The sequence below is a fragment of the Miscanthus floridulus genome, chromosome 7, assembly GCF_019320115.1.
Source record: "Miscanthus floridulus cultivar M001 chromosome 7, ASM1932011v1, whole genome shotgun sequence".
NCBI lineage: Eukaryota > Viridiplantae > Streptophyta > Magnoliopsida > Poales > Poaceae > Miscanthus > Miscanthus floridulus.
In genome coordinates, this window is record NC_089586.1 from 44,848,959 (window position 1) to 44,855,996 (window position 7,038).

Below are 7,038 nucleotides of genomic sequence, written 5' to 3' on the forward strand. Positions count from 1 at the left end.
CGAGCCCCCGGGTGATTCGGATAGAACCGCCCGGGGGGTAATTTTGGATCCTTCACGGGTAAGGCTGTGGGATTTAGTTTTTGTGAACTGGATAGTTTTAAGGGAACCCTGGTATCCTGTTTGTGGTGATTTCTTCTAGGGTCAGCCTGGCTGGGACTCGATTGTAGATCGAGACCTCCCTACTGCTCGTGTACCTGAGTCCTGGTCACTTACGGGCCCATCCCTCATTGGGACGGCCATCAAGAATGTTGGGCTGGCCCTTGGACCCGTATTCCCTCGGTGGGAAAAAGAGTCCCGATTTGCCTAGGGAAGGCGAACCGTCCGGCGCGATTTTGGTGGGAAAGGATACGGATCGTGGGTGTGTATCCCACGACGTGACACGGCGGTGTGTTGGGGTAGGCTCGGAGATCGAAGTGGACGGTTGCCCTTCTCGCATCAGTCGCCCCTATAAAACCACGGGATTCGCCCCCATGGTTCCATACTTTGCCTTTTCACCTTCGCATTGTCAACCTCTGCCACCAATCGCCAGAGCCTCCCGCACTCACATCGCGACCGCCATCAAGCTCGCATCCACATTGCAGCTGCCATCGAACTCGCATCCGCCCCCCTCCCAGACGTTTCAATGGAGCCGTGGAGCAGATCCAACATCACCCCTCATCACCTGGAGGGCCTCATTTGCCGTGGCCTCCTTTGCCCGCTGACCACCACCGAGGAGTGGCGGCTGCCCGGTAATGAGGACGTGCCATCACCGCCCGAAGGGTATGTCGTGTCCTTCACTCACTTCCAGGAGCAGGGATTCGCCATACCTGCTCACAAGTTCCTTCAGGAGCTATTGGATTACTACCAGGTGGAGCTGCAGCACCTTACCGCCAACGGGATCCAGCACATGGCAGCGTTCATCGCCCTGTGCGAGGGGTTCTTGGGGATTGATCCTCACTTCGACCTGTGGCGACATCTCTTCGTCGTTAATCTTCTAAAAAAGCGGGTCAGGAAGCAAGAGCTGCACGTGCCGGTGGGATGCGCCGGCATTCACCTCCACAACAACCGGGAAGAAGCATACCCATTAATGCGTCTATCGACCTCCAACAAGGGGTGGCATTCACAATGGTTCTATGTCAAGGATGACGCTGCCGCCCCCTGCCAGTTTTCTCCAGGCGCGTCATCGAGGAGACCCCGGGGTCGTGGAAGTGGGGCGTCCCAGTCAAGGAAAAGAAGAACCTCAACGACCTTCTTGCTGCCCTCCAAACTTTGAAGGACAGGGGCGTGAAGGGATCGGGGATCATTGGCGCTTACCACACGAGGAGGGTGGCGCCGCTGATGGCGCACGTGCTTCCCCTACACCAGATGGTGCCCGGGGCATCATTCGAAGGGACAGTGCTTGTCGACGAAGCACTCCCTCCCTCTGAAGTGGCGCAACACATCAAGAAGGCGATGGAGCCTTCGAAGGACACCGCTGGCGTCATCCTTGATTTTGTGTTTCCGGTGTTGGGGCATCCCCCAATGCGGCCGGAACCGGGGTTTATTGACTTCATAAGTTTTCTTTCTCCGTACTCCTTTTTACTTGAATTTCTGACCCCTTGAAGCTGACCTTGGGATGGCAGGATTAGCCGAGGGCACTGTTCTTCAAGGAAAGCCTGGCTCCCTTGCTGAAGGATCGGACCCTGGCGAAAGCGAACCGTATTGCAGCCGAGTGGGACAAAAGGACGAGGGAGCTCAGGAAGAAGGAGCTGCTACAGAAGCAGCAAGCGCGTGATTGAGGAGAGGAGACATGCAGTGATGATGACGACGACGACGAGGTAGCTGCCGACGTGGATTGGGATGTCCTAGAGGACGAGGATACACTAATAGACGCCCACCAGTCCATGCAGGGACCCTTCCCGTTCCACGCGGAGGGAAGCGAGTCCATGAGGTTGGCGGAGCCAGGCCCGTCCTTAGGTCCGGTGGGAGCCGGTGGATCCGCCGCCACACCCGGGGTGCTGACGGAGGATCGGTGGATGGGAGGGGGTGGATCTGCCGCCACCTCTGAGGTGCTGATGGAGGGGGTGGCTCCATCACCGTGCCCTCAGAGACAAGGGAGACGAGCCCCCCTGCTCGGGAGTACGGGGCAGGCTCGAAACGGTCCCGCCCAGATGAGTTGGGGCCAGGGTCGGGGGTTCATCCCCAAAACGTTCCCGCCACCCAAAGGCGTTAGAGTAGGTCACTGATTCCCCTATTTTCCCCCCTTTTTATTTTTCTGTTTTGACCCTATGCCTTTTACCTCTTACATGTTCTTGCGATGGGGCCGCTCTCTAGGGCTGGCACCCAAGAAGAGCCTTGCCCTTTAGGCGGGACGAACATCATTGCCCGACATCGCTCCTATTTTGTGCGGGAGCAGCACTGATGCTGCGGCCTCGTTGGACGATCTGGCACCGCCTGCAGTGGCGCCCGCACCCTCAGTGGTTGCCGAGCCAGCGGCGGCGGGGGTGACTCCACCATCTGTGTTGGAGCGAATAGAGCCGTCGCCCATGCCAGTGGCGTCCTCCATGGCGGGCGTGGCACCGCAAGCCAAGGGTCTGGCGTCGCCGGTGGAGGTGGTCGTGACCCAGCCAATGTAGGAGTAGCCGAACGCAGCTGCGGTGGTGTCTGAGGGGGTGGTGGAATCTGCGCTACCGGAGGCCCAGGCGGAGGTGACCGTGATCGTGACAAGCCCAGCGCCGCTAGATGTAGCCACGGTGGCATCCAATGAGGCAGCGCAATCTGCGCCACTGGCGGCCTAGGCTATGGTGACCACGACCACGACAAGCCCAGTGCCGCTGGATGTAGCCATGGTGGCGTCCTTGGGGGCGGCGCAATCCGCGCCACCGGCGGCCTAGGCTGCGGCACCTGAGGTGGGTCGGATGGGGGAGGACGTGGCCGTAGGATCTCTAGGTTTCATGGTAGTGGTGGAGAGGGCCAGCGGGGGTCGCCCTCGGCCCTGGTGTCGAGGGGCAGCTGCTCGCCCGCACGGGGTGAGTAGCCGCTCCACTGGATGGATCCCCAAGACCCAAAGTCAACTCTCTTCTCGTTCGACGATGCTGCCGAGAGCATAGAGTGGGGGAGTCTTGACGAAGGGATCTCAGCGATGATGGGCATCCTGGATCAGGCTCGGGTCATCCTACATGATGTCATCATTCCCAATGGTCGAGTATCCGTTTGATCTTTCGTCTCGTTTTCTTCTTGTCTTCATGTTTTTTGTATTTTTGACACTGGTCTTCTTTTTAGTCCCTCATTGCTCGTAGTGGGGAGAAATCCCAGTTCCTCCATGAGTAGAAGGTGGAATGGGACCGCCTCAATGAGGAGGCTCAGCTGCGCGGAGATTTGAGCACCCAGCTTGCCGCCGCCCAGCAACAGGAGACCGAAGCACGTCAGGACGCAGAGGAGATCCATGGGATGTTCAAGGACCTATCGGTGAGGGTGAAGCTGGACGAGGAGGTGGCCACCAGGGTCTGAAAGGAGCGGGATGAGCTACTCCAGAAGGGCGCCGATGCCAGCCAGCAGGTCGTCGAGCACCTAGAGGAGCTAGAGACGGAGCGGGATCTCAAGCTAAAAGCCAAGGACAAGTCCACGACGCTGTAGTAGAGAGCGAACTAGGATGCCGAGGTGATCGCCCGACTACATAGGGAGTGGGATGAGCTACGCTGAACCAAAGAAAGACTTCGCTCAGAACGCAGCACGACCTGCGAGGAGCACGACCGGGCCATCCGAGAGCACGATGAGGCACGTCGAGAGGCCAGGGCCCTCCGGGCAGATCTTGGAGACGCGGTGGCTCAAAGGTTGGAGGCTGAGGAAATTTCTATCGGGCTAGGCACGGAACTCACCGAGGTGCGGGGGATTCTTCAGGTCAAAAGCGATCAGCATGATCTTCTGTGCTCTACCGTCGTGGTGGTCTATGACGACTTGCAGGTGGCGTAAGAGGAGGGGACCAGCTCCCTTATGACTCATGCCGCTGGTATCACGGTGTGGGTGGGCTAGCTTGAGAAGGACGCCTTTCATGTCGGGATCACCCAAGCCTTCACTGTTGCCTGTTCTCATTACGATCGGGAGATCAACTTGGAGGTAATGAGCCAAGGCTTCACACCTAGCTATGAAGACCCTGAGCTGGATGAGATCGAGAAGGCGGTGACTCCCCTTGTAGAACCTGGCGAACAGGCTAAAAGACATGGTTCTCCCTTCGAGGAAGTAGTTAGTCGAATAAGTTTGATAAACATTTATCTGTAATATGTGGACAAGCATCGGTACTTTTGTGTCCGAAAACAGATTTGTGACTTTGTTTCGCAATTTCGTTTCATTTGTTTGATCTTACCTTCTTCCCTTTTTGTAATAAAAAAAGATTTATGCGATCCGACCCTTTCGCTTGTTAAGACTGTAGGGCCCGAGGTGTTTAGGGGAAATTTTGATTTGTGCTGGTGAGCAAAATTGCCATAGCTGTCTGGGCGTGGGCTTTTTGCAGTCTTACCTATCTGTTCCCCCCAAGCTTGCCACCAGTCCCGATGCGAGGAAAAGGTCTGATGTAATGACTGTTTCGAAAAAAGAAAGGAGGTACTCATACCTTTGTCAGCCCTCGAGTGAGATCCGACCCCTTACGGTCGCTGGGGCCATATGTTACTAGAGACCGGAGCGTGGGTAGCGAACTTAGTCTTGCATTCGCACGTACCCCTTACTTAGGATTTTGGCGATCGCTGCGTGACCGTGCGTTTGGTCTTATCGCTGGCCCGGCCTTCCCCGAGCCCCCGAGCATGGTGGGGATTCGGTCAAGGGCTGGCTCATTTTGTGACTGTCGCCCCATCCGCGGTTTCTGTAACTGTAGGGGTTAAGGCAACGTCACTTGCCTCTATGGATCGAGTGACGCACTTTATGAGCTCGCTAACAGGGATGTTTGGACGGAATCTGATCCCATTTGCTTTGCGACATAGTCGGCAAAGCCCTCGGGTGGCGTTCTGTTGCTCCTTGACCCACCTTCCAACAGATTCCTCCTCAATGGTGATTCTATGGGCTCTGCTAGAGGCTAGATTGAACTAGAAGGTTTAGATGACCCTTCCCGCCTTAATGCGGGTTGGGCAAAGGCCACTGAGGCTCATCTACGTTTTTCTCCCCTGGCTCTTGTTGGACGGGATGTGGCCTTAGATCCTTCGTGGGTCAGCCTTCGAACCTTGGTCTCTCGATCACGAATCAAGCGGCTCGAGCCCCCGAGCCCCTTAGGGTCTGATAGGGGTCGGTCGTGTTTCACGCATTACCCCGTCCTTGGTTTTCGCAATCAGAGGGGCTGAGTTGACGACACTTGCCTCGACGGCTCGAGTGTCGTGCTCAAGGAGCTCGCTAACGGGTATGTTCGTGTGAAATCTGGGTCCATCATTCACTAACGGGGTTGGCAGAGCCCTCATGTGGCATTTCACTACTTCTTAACCCGTCTCTCGGCAGATGCCCGAGCCGTTCGATAGGCTTAGGTGGCCCATTAGCTTCTCCTCGATGGAGATTCTGTGGGTTTGGCTCAGGGCTAGAATCGAACGAGAAAGGTCGAGATGTCCCTGTACGCTTCTGAGTAGGGTCGGGCAAGGCCGCTGGGGCTCATCTCGGGTTTTCTCCCCTGGCTCTGTTTAACGCGAGGCGACCTCGAGCCCTTTGTGGGCTGGCCTTTGAACCTCGGTCAGTCGCCGCTCATATTGAATGAGGCGGCTGCCGCTTCGTGACGTGACACGAAGCGTTGGAATGCAGCGATTTGCATATGCAATGTTTGGATGTATGGATTCAATGTATAACTTAATTGAAACGAAAGTGGGGGATCGGTAATATTACCCTAGTGGTGTGAGCGATGGGAAGCTCTTACCAAATATGTTAGTTTGTGGTTCAGGTCCGACGTTTGTGACGAGGTCGATGTAACCTGCATAAGCATTGCCATTTTTTGTTTCTATCTCTCGGCGGCGATCCGAGCCGTCCGATTGATTTTGGCGACTTGACAGCTTCTCCTCGAAGGAGATTCTACAGGAGGACCCCCCCAAACCCTTCTCGGGAAGGCGGGAGCTAAAGCTTGTGGTGCGGGGAACTGTGAATTTGATTATGCTGGTGAACAAAAACATCGTAGGTGTCGGGGCGTAGGGTATGACGGTTCGTCTAGTTGTATTCAAAGTTTTATACCCACACGCCGTGCTTTCAGTTTTAAACATAAGGAGGGGTCGAGCGAGGAGGATATCTAAATAGGTAGACACTCTCGGTAGCCCCCGAGCAATGTCTATGCCCCTTCCATTGCTGGGGTCAGAAACTCGGTAATGAAATTAATACACAAAGTAAGAAGGCAGAGGTGCTCATCTTTCAGTGGTTCGTTCGTTCGTTGTTTTACTTGGGCCGTCCAATCAACCCAGGAGGCCCGTTGGGCCCCCCTGGATAGGGGTTCGGTTGTCGGGTCATTCCATGGTCTTGCCTGGGGAAGCGGAGAGTCACCTAGATGCGGGTGCCCCCTGATTCTCGCGCCCGGCGCGCGGTAGTGGTGGGCCATGCCCAAGCAACGTCCTGTTTGACCAGGCGACGTCTCGTCGACCAGAGCGTGTCCCATTGATTCTGGCATGTCCCCTCGGGCACCCGTCGGCATTGATTTCCCATCTGCATTGAATAAAGAAAGGAAGAGAGTTTTTCGCCCCAACCTTTCGCCTTTCCTTAGCTGTCGTGCCTCTTCCTTAAATAGGGAGAGGGAGGGAAGTTCTCATCCCATTCTCTCACCTGTTCTTGGGCCGCTACCTCTTCTCCTTCCTTTCCACCAAATGCATTCGTGCATCACGGCGGGTCCTAAGTGAGAGATGGTAATGCCAGGGAGAGAAAAACTCACAGATCTGCTCATGAATCTGGAGTGCGATGTCGAGCTGGAGGTCATCCAACGTAGATGAGATGGTGTAGGCTACCTTTGCTAAGAAGGGGCCACTGCTACCAAAGGCGGAGGGGCACTGGAGGGTGCCGAGTGTCGTCGGCTTCACCGACGTTCGTTGCGACCTTTCCTCGGTGGGAGACGCCCCGTGCCCAGACACCGTTGTC